The sequence below is a fragment of the Bufo bufo genome, chromosome 5 (genome assembly GCF_905171765.1).
Source record: "Bufo bufo chromosome 5, aBufBuf1.1, whole genome shotgun sequence".
In the NCBI taxonomy this organism is placed as follows: Eukaryota; Metazoa; Chordata; class Amphibia; order Anura; family Bufonidae; genus Bufo; species Bufo bufo.
The window spans coordinates 316,799,573-316,813,042 of NC_053393.1; the positions used below are offsets into that span (position 1 = coordinate 316,799,573).

At 46.1% G+C, this 13,470-nt stretch overlaps 1 protein-coding gene across 6 annotated transcripts in view; it reads right to left on the bottom strand.

Moving 5' to 3' along the window:
* ZCCHC2 (zinc finger CCHC-type containing 2) overlaps positions 1-13,470 on the bottom strand; it is a 67,451-nt gene that overhangs the window by 23,015 nt on the left and 30,966 nt on the right. The window lies entirely within an intron of this gene.

A 13,470-nucleotide genomic window follows, 5' to 3' on the forward strand; every position in this document is an offset into this window, starting at 1 on the left:
CTAAAATGCACTCTAAGCTTTACAGGTGAACTTGATGTGATCTTCTCTAAACTTTTGAATGCACATGTTCAACTGTTCAATGTTTCAGTACTCCTTGCGCAACTTGCCGTTCTCTAACAAGGAGCTTAATGGCAAAATTTACAACAGGCGTTTGGATCCATGAATCGCCCAATACATTTCCTGGTTCAATTAGAATTGTTATTGAACCAGTCCTCCACAACATGCTGTTCACATTTTGAGACCAAGACGACACCTAACAATTGATTAACGGTACCTCGCCATTGCGAGGCTTCAAGTAGGATGTTCTCAGATGGAAGTGGCCACTGAGCTTCGCGTGTCATCAACAGGTAACAACAGAGATACAGAGAGACTGGAAGAGTCACAGAAATGCATAAATGTGGATGTCCTTTGGCCACATCCCACACTGATGACCGCTTCATTGTGAACAATGCCCTGCGGAACTGGATGATGGATACCACACAACTCCAGGCAGATTTAAGGGAGGTGAGAGGCACCCAAGTATTATGTCAGACCATTCGAAACGGGTCTATGTGCTAGACGACCTGCAAGAGCACCTCACCACACCATCAGGCAATGGCGTCATCATCTCACATGGGCCAGGGAGTATCTATGCTGGATGAGGGACCATGGGTCTCTGTACCATTTATTGATGAAAGTCAATTTACGAGGAGCAGAAATGATGGCCGCCAATGATGGATGCTGGAGACGTCAAGGAGAGCGCTATGCATTAGCCACTGTTGTCACCAGGCGAGCCTTTGTGGTGGTGTTACAGTGTGGGCAGGTGTGTCTGTCTAGTCAATACAGAACTGCCCTAAACCTCAATGACCTGAGGGCCACCCTTCAAGAATGTGGGATGCCATGCCTCCGCAGACAATATGTCGACTTGTGAACAGCATGAGACACCGTTGACAAGCTGTAATTGATGCTCAAAGCCACATGACAAGTTACTGAGACACTGACATTTTTTGTGGGGGTATACCCACCACTGTTGGCTTTTGTTTCAATAAATTGTTTGATGAGGAAATCACCATTGCATGCTTCTACTTAAATGTCCTGCTTTCATGATATATCACTGTAGCGTCAGCCATTTGATTTTTCTTTCCATGACAGCGCTCACCATCAGAGATAAATATTTTTATAGTTTAAGAGTAGGTGCTGCCTCGTCATTTGCGAGATAGAGATATAAAAAAAATGACTTAAGGACCAGAGAAGTACATGCATAGATGCAGGAGCTGTGCCCTCCCGATCAGCGGCAGGGGTCCAGCAGTCACTGATACTCGCACCCCTGCTGCATACGCCGGTATCGGTGAAATCACCGATGCTGGCGCATTAACCCCTGCACAGCCACGGTCAGCGCTGACTGTGGTAAGTGCGATGTCCGTGCAGGGAGGAAGCAGCCATCGGGTCCCCGCGCTGCTGTGACGGGTACCTGATGGCATGGAAGGCAGCACAATGCCTTCCTTAGACATCGTGGCTGCCTTCCAGGAGAGCCTGTGAGATCTAGCCCCTGGATCTCACAGGCAGGAAGGCTGTAAGTGTATTATAGTGTGTAATACACTTACAGCCAATGCATGACAATACATTGGGGATCAGACCCCCAAAAGTAGAAGTCCCAGAGTGGGACAAAAAATAAAAGGAAAAGAATAAAATAAAAAATAAATAAAAAATAAAAAAAAGTTCAAAAAATAAAAAAAGTTTCAAGTAAAAAAAATTAAATAAAAACACCCTTTTGCCAAAATAAAGGGAAAAAAATTGGGCTCTATAAAAATATCACATGACCTAACCCCTCAGGTGAATACCAATCAAAAAAATAAAATAAAAATGGGGCTAAATAAACAATTTTTTCGTCACCCTACATCACTAAGTGCAACACCAAGCGATCAAAAAGGCAACCTGCTCTATAAAAATACCACATGACCTAACCCCTCAGGTGACCACCGTAATTATTTTTTAAAATAAAAACTGTCACCTTACATCACAAAAAGTGTAATAGCAAGCGATCAAAAAGTCATATGCACCCTATAATAGTACCAATCAAACAGTCATCTCATTCCGCAAAAATGATATCCTACCTAAGACAATCACCCAAAAACTGAAAAAAAATATGGCTCTCAGACTATGGAGACAAACATTATTATTATTATTTTTTTTTTATATCATTGTGTAAAACTTACATAAATTACATTACATAAAAAAATTGACATATTAGGTATCGCCGCATCCATAATAACCTGCTCTATGAAAATATCACATGAGCTAACAACTGTGAGAAAAACGTGATTTTTGTTCTCACCGTAAAATCCTTTTCTCGTAGGATGCATTGGGGGACAAAGCACCATGGGTATATGCCCAGCTGACACGAAGTAAAAAGTGTTGGCTCCTCCTATCTGGGCTATACCCACTGCAGATGCAGGAGCCAACCAGTAGGTAGAAAATCAGTAGAAGCACAAGACAACTATAAGCCAACAAGTCCTAAACCAGAGAGGACCAACAGAAAAAAACTAGCCACAGAGGGTGGGATCTGTGTCCCCCAATGCATCCTACAAGAAAAGGATTTTACGGTGAGTACAAAAATCCAGTTTTCTCTTGAATGCATTGGGGGACATAGCACCACGGGATGTCCTAAAGCGGTCCTCAAGGGAGGGCAGGAAAACAGCCATGCAACGCAACTAATTTACTGCTGCGGAGTGGATGTGATAAAATTTGGAAAACGTATGGACAGAGGCCCAGATGGCGGCCTTGCAGACCTGGGAAGCTGAGGCCTGATGTCTAACCGCCCAAAAAGCCCCGACCGCCCTAGTGGAATGAGCAGTCAACCGAAAGGAAGGAACGCGACCCTTCGCAACATAAGCCTCCTTAACTGCCGACCTAATCCAATGGGATATGGTGGACTTGGAAGCTTGCAGGCCCTTGCAAGGACCCTCAGGGACCACAAAGAGGGAGTCCGACCGGCGGAAGGACCCAGTCAACCGAAGATAGAGGCGAAGAGCCCTAACAACATCCAAATGGTGAAGAGAACGCTCCCTAGGATGAGAGGGGTTAGGACAGAAGGACAATCTCCTCATTAATGTCGAATGAGGACACCACCTTACGGAGAAAGGAAGGGACTGGACGCAGAACCACCTTATCCTGATGAAACACCAAGAAAGGGGATCTGCAAGAGCGCAGCAAGTTCAGAAACTCTGCGAATAGAAGTAATCGCCACAAGAAAGGTGATCTCAAAAGGAAAGAGAAATATCCTGTAAAGGCTCAAAGTGAGAGGCCTGAAGAGCGTCCAAAACAATGTTCAAGTCCCACGGTTCCACAGGAGGATGAAAAGGCGGAACGCGGTGAGCGACCCCCTGCAGAAAGGTTCTCACTTGACGGCGAAAAGCCAGGGGTTTCTGGAAAACAGATAGGGCCGAAACCTGACCATTGAGAGAGGCCAGCCGAAGGCCCTTGTCAAAGCCCAGCTGGAGGAAAGACAAGACTCTGGGAATAGAAAGGTAGAGAGGGTGAAACTGAGCAGCCTCACACCAGGAAAAATAAGTCTTCTAGGTACGAAGATAAATTCTGGAAGACTGGGGCTTGCGTGCGTGGAGCATAGTCTGGATAACAGACTCTGAGAGACCGCGGAACCTCAGTACCGCAGCCTGAACGGCCACGCCGTTAAACAAAGCTGATGTAAACTCGGGTGGAGTAGCGGACCTTGGGAAAGGAGGTCGGGATGTAGAGGGAGACGCCACAGCGCGTCTGCGAGTAGGAACAGAAGATCCGCGTACCATGCTCGGCGAGGCCAGTCCAGGGCCACCAGAATCGTCGGAACCCGGGCTGACTTCAGGCGGTTGAGAACCCTGGGAAGGAGCAAAATGGGAGGAAAGAGGTACAAGAGACTGAACTGGGACCAAGGAAGGACCAGAGCATCCGAGGCCAGCGCCTGAGGGTCCCGGGACCTCGCGAAGTAACGCTTTACCTTGTGGTTGAGACGGGAGGCGAAAAAGGTCCATGTCCGGCATGCCCCAACGCTGACTGAGTCGAAGAAACACCTCTGGGTGAAGGAACCACTCGCCCGGGTCGGGGCTTTGGCGACAGTCTGCTGCCCAATTGTCGATCCCGGGAATGTGGACTGCAGAGAGGACTGGAACAAAGGACTCCGCCCACCGAAGTATGCGTGAGGCCTCTTCCATGACCCTCACACTTCTGGTGCCCCCTGATGATTCAGGTACACCACCGCAGTGGTGTTGTCTGTCTGGATTCGGACCGGAAGACCGAAGAGAAGGTGTGTCCAATGAGAGCGAGCCAGAAAAAAAAATAATAATCGCCTGGAGCTCCAGAATATTGATGTGCAGGGAGGATTCCGCTGCTGACCACAGGCCCTGAGCAGAGAGGGACCCGAAAACGCTCCCCACCCAGTCAGGCTGGCATCCGTGGAGATCACACGCAAACGAGGGGGAAGAAAGGACTTGCCCAGCGATAGGGTGCGAGGTAGAAGCCACCAGCACAACTCGTTCAGGACGAGATAGGGAAGACGAACCAGACGGTCGATGCCCACCTGGGACTTGTCCCAGCAGGACAGGATCGCCAGCTGAAGAGGCCTGGAGTGGAATTGCGCAAAGGGAATTGCCTCGAAAGAGGCAACCATCCAGCCCAAAACCCGCATGCACGTCCGAAGAGGTAGAGGGGACGGCTTGCGAAGGTGAACCACTGCATCTTGGAGAGCCACCACTTTGTCCTGGGGAAGGAACACTCGACAGAGGAGAGTGTCTAAGGTCATGCCCAGGAAAACCAGAATACCCTCGGGGCGGACGCTAAGCCGAAGGGCAGAGCCACAAACTGGAAATGCAGAGAACCTACCGAAAAGCGAACGAACCGCTGATGGGCCACAGCAATGGGAATATGGAGGTATGCGTCCTGTATGTCGATGGACGACAAAAATTCACCCTCCTCCAGTGAGGCAATCACCGACCTGAACGACTCCATGCGGAAGTGCCGTGTCCGAACAAAGCAGTTGAGCACCTTCAGATCCTGGAGGGAGCCGTCCTTCTTGGGGACCGTAAAAAAAATTTGAATAAAATCCCTGGAAGCATTCTGAATCGGGGACTGGAACGACCACTCCAAGGGATTGAAGGGAATGAATGGCCCGGAAAAATCTGCTGCCTTTACGGGAGACGCGACATGAAAAACCGACCCGAAGGAAGAGTGGAAAACTCTATCCTGTAACCGGAGGAGACGATCTCCAGGACCCATGCGTCGTCCACGCTTGCACGCTACAACTCCTGAAAGTCGAGCAAGCACCCACCCACATGTGGTAAAGCGCAGTCATGCAGAAGAGGTTTTTGCAGACTGGGGCTTTGAAGGCTTGGGGCGAGAATGCCAGGCAGGCCTGGCCTTGAAGGAAGGCCCCCCCTCGCCCCCCGAATTCTTGTTCGAGCGGGAGGAAGAGTCCCGAAAGGAGCAAAAAATTTTGGACCTTGAAGCCGCCAAGGGCGGTTCTGGGGGAGCTTTTTCCTCCCGTGGCCTCTGAAATGAGCTCCACCAGGCGTTTCCCAAACAGCTTTTCACCCGGAAAAGGGAAAGAGATCAGCGCCTTTTTGGAAGCCGCATCTGCAGCCCATGAACGGAGCCAGACCGTACGGCGGATAGCCACATAGTTAGCAGTAGCCCTGCTAGAGGGGCGAGCCGATTCCAGGGAGACATCACATAGGTACCGGGAAGCCTGGAGAAGCTGAGAGGCAAGAATGGAAACGTCACCTGGAGCAGAATCTGGCAGTAAACGGATGAGCTGCTTGGCCCAAGGAAGCTGCATCAGCCAAGGGAAGGGTGGTGGCCTTGGCCAAACAGGCCACCTGAGGATGAACCAGGGGTGGGACTGACCAGAGGTTCAGTGACTCTGCACTGAAAGGAAACAGAGCGTCCGAACCCTTAGAGGTCTGCAGGAGCCTATCAGGCTGACGCCACTCCTTGGCCAGGACTGCGTCGAGGTCCGGGTGCTTAGGAAAAACCAACACGGAACGTTTGGAACGGCAGAAGGACACAGAATCCTGAGAATAGAAGGGAGTACCCTCCTGCACATGGAGAGCGTCTCTAACCGCCTTAATGAGGTCCTGCATGGCCGCAGATAAAGTAGATCTCTGCTCTGATACAGAAGAGTCAGAGGTGTCCCCAGGAGCGGCAGAAGACGAGACCTCGCCTGCCTCAGACTTGTCCAGGGAGTGACCAGAGGACGCCGAGGAAGAGCAGGAGGCGGCTGAGATCACTTGAGGTCTTTTACGGAACCTAGTGTCAGAGCGGGGGCGAGCCCCTTCAGCAACATGGTCCCTGCGAGGGGCAGAGACTGCCGCAATTTGAGCAGGCAAGCGGTCCAGCGACTGCACCATGGACCGGGACAGGCTGGCAAGGTCGCCTATTGCCTGGAACAGTGAGGCGGCCCAATCAGGAGTAACCGCCACCGCAGAGGGGGCCAGGGTGTCAGGAGGGGGCATGGGAGCAGCGCACTGCGCGCAGAGCGAGTTAGGTTTCGGGGAAGGAAAAGCCTTATTGCACTTAGAGCAAGCATAAAACATAGCCAGCCCAATAGGCACCCGGGCTTTAGGGTCCATACTAGCAGAGGACATAATGGCAAAAAGAGACTAACTACAGAAAGGAAGTCTCTAGCCAGAGAGGCTATCCTACCAGGCCCCCAGGTGCTGTGCCCCACCATGCGCAGAAGCAGCGAAGGGAGAACAGGAACACTCCAAATGGCGATTAGGCCCTGAGCTGCAAGATGGAGCCTCTTTTCCTTCTTCTCAGCAGCAGAAGATATTGCCCCTCCACAGGAAAAAAAAAACGCACTTAGCCATGATGGGAGCTAAGCAGGAGGTCCATCCCAGTGAGAAGAGGAGTCAGGCCGAAGCCCGGGGACTAAATTAGCGGGCCAAAAAGCCGGGGACTAAATTAGTTGAAGCGGCCGGAGCTCCGGCGGCCGCGCACAGAAACGGGAGGGGGATTGAAAGATACGGACCCCAGCGGAGGGAGCCGCGACACCCCAGGAGACCACCAGAAAGAGGAGGAACCGACCGAGAATTGCAGGCCCTTATGTCCAGCTACATGCGTCCCTGAATTGCAGAGTCCCCTTCAGTGACTACACCAAGAGCCCCATGAACAGACGCCCTGGCCAAGGTAGTAAGGGTTCAGTGTCCCAGAGGGGGGAGAGAGCTGTACTTACCCTCTGACTTCTTCAGTCGCAGCAGGGTCACCCCATCAGCAGACTCAACACGGGCCCAGTGGGAATGCTGGCAAGCCACTGTGAAGGCAATATTGGGGACTGGGTGACCAGCAGTACCGAAGTACGCGCCCGCAGGGGTGCAACTAAAGTGGCAGCCCACGATGGAGCACCCACCTGCAGCAGGAGAAAAACCTCCATAAAGAAGAAAAAAACATTAAGAAAAAAAAAAAAAAATAGCAGCAAGACCTGCAGGAAAAAAAAAGCAGGTTGTGTCTGCCTCCTATAGACAGTAGAAAAAAAAATGGTTTGCTCCTGCATCTGCAGTGTTATAGCCCAGATAGGAGGAGCCAACACTTTTTACTTCTAGTGTCAGCCTCCTAGTGGCAGCTGGGCATATACCTATGGTGCTGTGTCCCCCAATGCATTCAAGAGAAAAACAACATTTTTAGTCACCTTACATCACAAAAAGTGTAATAGCAAGCGATCAAACAGTCATATGCACCCTATAATAGTACCAGTCATCTCATCCCCCCAAAAAAAATTAGCACAAAAAAAAAAAAAAAATGCTTTCAGAATGTGGAGACACAAATTTTTTTTTTTCAAAAATGCTTTGTTATGTAAAACTGAAACAAACAACCCAAAAAAGTAGTCATATTTGGTATTGTTGCATCCGTAACAACCTGCTCTATAAAAATACCACATGATATAACCTGTCAGATGAATGTTGTAAATAACAAAAATAAAAAAAGGGCCAAAACAGCTATTTTTTGTTACCTTGCCTCACAAAAAAAGTGTAATATAGAGAAACAAAAAAATCATATGTACCCTAAAATAGTACCAACAAAACTGCCACCTTATCCCGTAGTTTCCTAAATGGGGTCACTTTTTTGGAGTTTCTACTCTAGGGGTGCATCGGGGGGGGCTTCAAATGGGACATGGTGTCAAAAAAACTGTCCAGTAAAATCTCCTTCCAAAAACCATATGGCGTTCCTTTCCTTCTGCGCAATGCCGTGTGCCTGTACAGCAGTTTACGACCACATATGGGGCATTTCTGTAAACTACAGAATCGGGGCAATAAATATGGAGTTTTTTGGGCTGTTAACCCTTGCTTTGTTAGTGGAAAATCTGCCAAAAAAGTTAAATTCTGAAATTTCATCTCCATTTTCCATTAATTTTTGTGAAACACCTAAAGGGTTAACAAAGTTTGCAAAATCTGTTTTGTATACCTTGAGTGGTGTAGTTTCTAAAATGGGGTCATTTTTGGGTGGTTTCTATTATGTAAGCCTCACAAAGTGACTTCAGACCTGAACTGGTCCTTAAAAAGTGGGTTTCGGGAATTTTCTGAAAAATTTCAAGATTTTCTTCTAAACTTCTAAGCCTTCTAATGTCCCAAAAAATAAAATGACATTCACAAAATGATCCAAACATGTAGTAGACATATGGGTAAAGTAATAACTATTTTTGGAGGCATCACTTAGTTTGGGACTGACACATAGAACTATTTATTTATTTTTCCTTGCTATTATAAAAGTTGAGAAATTTACATTTGGAAATTTGAAAATTTTTCCACATTTTTGGTAAAAATTTATTTTAATTTTAATTTTTTTTAAAATAAAAAATAATAATTTTAACTCAATTTTACCACTGTCATGAAGTACAATATGTGACGAGAAAATCTCAGAATGGCCTGGATAAGTAAAAGCGTTTTAAAGTTATCACCACAAAGTGACATGTCAGATTTGCAAAAAAATGGCCTGGTCCTTAAAGAGGACCTTTCACCCATTATGACATTGTGAACTAAGTATACAGACATGGAGAGCGGCGCCCGGGGATCTCAATGCACTTACTATTATCCCTTGGCGCCGCTCCGTTTTGCCGCTATGCCCTCCGATATCTTCTGTCACAAAGTTATGGTAGGCGGAGATTTCAGTCACTAAGTTATGGTAGGCGGAGTCTGCCCTTGTTCTGCTGTAGCGCTGGCCAATCGCAGCGCAGAGCTCACAGCCTGGGAGGTTATTTTCTCCCAGGCTGTGAGCTCTGCGCTGCGATTGGCCAGCGCTACAGCAGAACAAGGGCAGACTCTGCCTACCATAACTTAGTGACCGAAGATACCGGAGGGCATAGCGGCAGAACGGACCAGCGCCCATGGATAATAGTAAGTGCAGTGAGATCTCCGGGCGCCGCTCTCCATGTCTGTATAGTTAGTTCATAGTGTAATAATAGGTGAAAGGTCCTCTTTAACCCCTTAAGGACCTAGGACGTACCGGTACGCCCTATTTCCCGAGTCCTTAAGGACCCAGGACGTACCGGTACGTCCTGACTTAAAATCTGTATTCCGGCGCCCCAGGGGTTAATTGGAACGGGATTTCGGCTGAAATCATTCAGCCGGCATCCCGTAACAATGCAGGGGGGGGGGTCATTTGACCCCCCCGTATCGGCGATCGCAGCAAACCGCAGGTCAATTCAGACCTGGGGTTTGCTGCGCTTTTTGCAGTTTCTGATCGCCGCGGTCCCTGACCGCGGGGATCAGAAACTATAGAGTGGCTAAAATAAATATTTTAGTGTCGCAGGCGGTGGGGGCGTTGCGGGAGGCGGGCGGTGCGGCAGGCGGGATCGCGATCCCCCGCCCGCCTCCCCATGAACGATCGTTGGCTTCTAGTGGTTGTACCAGGGTGCCAGCACATTGCTGGCACCCTGGTATAAACGGCTGACATCTGTGAAGATGTCAGCCGTTTAACCCTTTCCATACCGCGGTCCGTACGGACCGCTGTATGGAAAAAGTTAACTGTCATCGGTCAGGGAGCTCCCTCCCTCTCCATCGGGGGGCTGCTGTGCCTTTGCAGCCCCCCGATGGAGAGGGAGAGAGCCCCCAGAGAGCCCCCCTCAGCCCCGTGCTTACCCTTCCCCGTCTGCGAAGTTCTGAGCAGACGGGGAGGGTTCCCATGGCAACAGGACGCCTGCTCAGGCGTCCTGCTGTCCATGGTGCTGAACAGATCTATGCTAAAAGCACAGATCTGTTCAGTGTAAGTAAAATACAGTACAGAACAATATATATTGTTCTGTACTGTATTATACAGACACCAGACCCACTGGATCTTCAAGAACCAAGTGGGTCTGGGTCACAAAAATGTAAAAGAAAGTGAAAAAAGTTAAGATAAAAATTTTTTTTTTTTATCACTGAATAAAAATTAAAAAAATAAAATAAAACTACACATATTAGGTATCGCCGCGTCCGTAACGACCTGATCTATAAAATGGTCATGTTACTTTCCCCGCACGGTGAACGCCATAAAAATAAAAAAATAAAAACTATGCGAAAATTGAAATTTTGCCCACCTTACTTCCCAAAAAAGGTAATAAAAGTGATCAAAAAAGTCGCATGTACGCCAGAATAGTACCAATCAAACCGTCATCTCATCCCGCAAAAAATGAGACCCTACTCAAGATAATCGCCCAAAAGCTGAAAAAACTATGGCTCTTAGACTATGGAAACACTAAAACGATTTTTTTTTTTTCAAAAATGAACTCATTCTGTAAAACTTACATAAATAAAAAAAAAGTATACATATTAGGTATCGCCGCGTCCGTATCGACCGGCTCTATAAAAATATCACATGACCTAACCCCTCAGATGACCACCGTAAAAAAATAAAAATAAAAACAGTGTAAAAAAAGCCATTTTTTGCCATCTTACGTCACAAAAAGTGTAATAGCAAGCGATCAAAAAGTCATATGCACCCCAAAATAGTGCCAATCAAACAGTCATCTCATCCCGCAAAAAATGAGACCCTACTCAAGATAATCGCCCAAAAACTGAAAAAACTATGGCTCTTAGAATATGGAGACACTAAAACATTTTTTTGGTTTTAAAAATGAAGTTATTGTATAAAACTTACATAAATAAAAAAAAAATGTATACATATTAGGTATCGCCGCGTCCGCGACAACCTGCCCTATAAAAATACCACATGATCTAACCTGTCAGATGAATGTTGTAAATAAATAAAAAAACGTGCCTAAAAAGCTATTTCTTGTTACCTTGCTGCACAAAAAGTGTAATATAGAGCAACCAAAAATCATATGTACCCTAAACTAGTACCAACAAAACTGCCACCCTATCCCGTAGTTTCTAAAATGGAGTCACTTTTTTGGAGTTTTTACTCTAGGGGTGCATCAGGGGGACTTCAAATGGGACATGGTGTCAAAAAAAACAGTCCAGCAAAACCTGCCTTCCAAAAACCGTATGGAATTCCTTTCCTTCTGCACCCTGCCGTGTGCCCGTACAGCAGTTTACGACCACATATGGGGTGTTTCTGTAAACTACAGAATAAGGGCCATAAATATTGAGTTTTGTTTGGCTGTTAACCCTTGCTTTGTAACTGTAAAAAAATATTAAAATGGAAAATCTGCCAAAAATGTGAAATTTTGAAATTGTGTCTCTATTTTCCATTAAATCTTGTGCAACACCTAAAGGGTTAACAAAGTTTGTAAAATCAGTTTTGAATAGCTTGAGGGGTGTAGTTTCTTAGATGGGGTCACTTTTATGGAGTTTATAATCTAGGGGTGCATCAGGGGGGCTTCAAATGGGACATGGTGTCAAAAAACCAGTCCAGCAAAATCTGGCTTCCAAAAACCAAACGGCGCACCTTTCACTCTACGCCCCGCTGTGTGCCCGTACAGTAGTTTACGGCCACATATGGGGTGTTTCTGTAAACGGCAGAGTCAGGGCAATAAAGATACAATCTTGTTTGGCTGTTAACCCTTGCTTTGTTAGTGGAAAAAATGGGTTAAAATTGAAAATTAGGCAAAAAAATTAAATTCTCAAATTTCATCCCCATTTGCCAATAACTCTTGTGCAACACCTAAAGGGTTAACGACGTATGTAAAATCAGTTTTGAATACCTTGAGGGGTGTAGTTTCTTAGATGGGGTCACTTTTAGGGAGTTTCTCCTCTAGGGGTGCATCAGGGGGCTTCAAATGGGACATGGTGTCAAAAAACCAGTCCATAAAAATCAGCCTTCCAAAAACCAAACGGCGCACCTTTCACTCTACGCCCCGCTGTGTGGCCGTACAGTAGTTTACGGTCACATATGGGGTGTTTCTGTAAACGGCAGAGTCAGGGCAATAAAGATACAATCTTGTTTGGCTGTTAACCCTTGCTTTGTTAGTGGAAAAAATGGGTTAAAATGAAAAATTTGACAAAAATATGAAATTCTCAAATTTCCTCCCCATTTGCCAATAACTCTTGTGCAACACCTAAAGGGTTAACAATGTATGCAAAATCAGTTTTGAATACCTTGAGGGGTGTAGTTTCTTAGATAGGGTCATTTTTGGGTGGTTTCTATTATGTAAGCCTCGCAAAGTGACTTCAGACCTGAACTGGTCGCTAAAAATTGAGTTTTTGTAAATTTCTGAAAAATTTCAAGATTTGCTTCTAAACTTCTAAGCCTTATAACATCCCCAAAAAATAAAATATCATTCCCAAAACAATTCAAACATGAAGTAGACATATGGGGAATGTAAAGTCATCACAATTTTTTGGGGTATTACTATGTATTACAGAAGTAGAGAAACTGAAACTTTGAAATTTGCTAATTTTTTTCAAATTTTTGGTAAATTTGGTATTTTTTTGTGCAAAAAAAATAATTTTTTTGACTTCATTTTACCAGTGTCATGAAGTACAATATGTGACGAAAAAACAATCTCAGAATGGCCTGGATAAGTCGAAGCGTTTTAAAGTTATGAGCACTTAAAGTGACACTGGTCAGATTTGCAAAAAATGGCCTGGTCCTTAAGGTGAAAATGAGCCCGGTCCTTAAGGGGTTAAGGTGAAATATGGCAGAGTCCTTAAGGGGTTAAACTATAATTCCAAAAGCACCAAAGGTTGGTTTCATAACATCTTAATCCAAATGTATCCACAGTCCAGCTCGCTCTTCCTTTTGGGTGCACTGTCTCTCGAATATGCACAAGGTAAACCCCCAGCTTAGCTTTCTCCCCCTACCTTCATAGCTACTGATTCCCTGTAGGTGTATGCCTCGATAAGGTTGTCTCTCAGCTCTAAAGTAATTTACTTGTAATTTTTAGGCTTGCTTAATGTGCCAATTGTGGTGGAAGACAGTGTAGCCTTTTACTTTGTGAAAGCTTAGTTATTTGGCGCTCTGCTACTATGACTTTGTTTCTTTAAAAATTTGGGGAAAATGCAGTGACTTGAATTTGTATTATTTATAATTTTTTTTAAAGAAATTAGCTTTTTTCCACTTGACCTG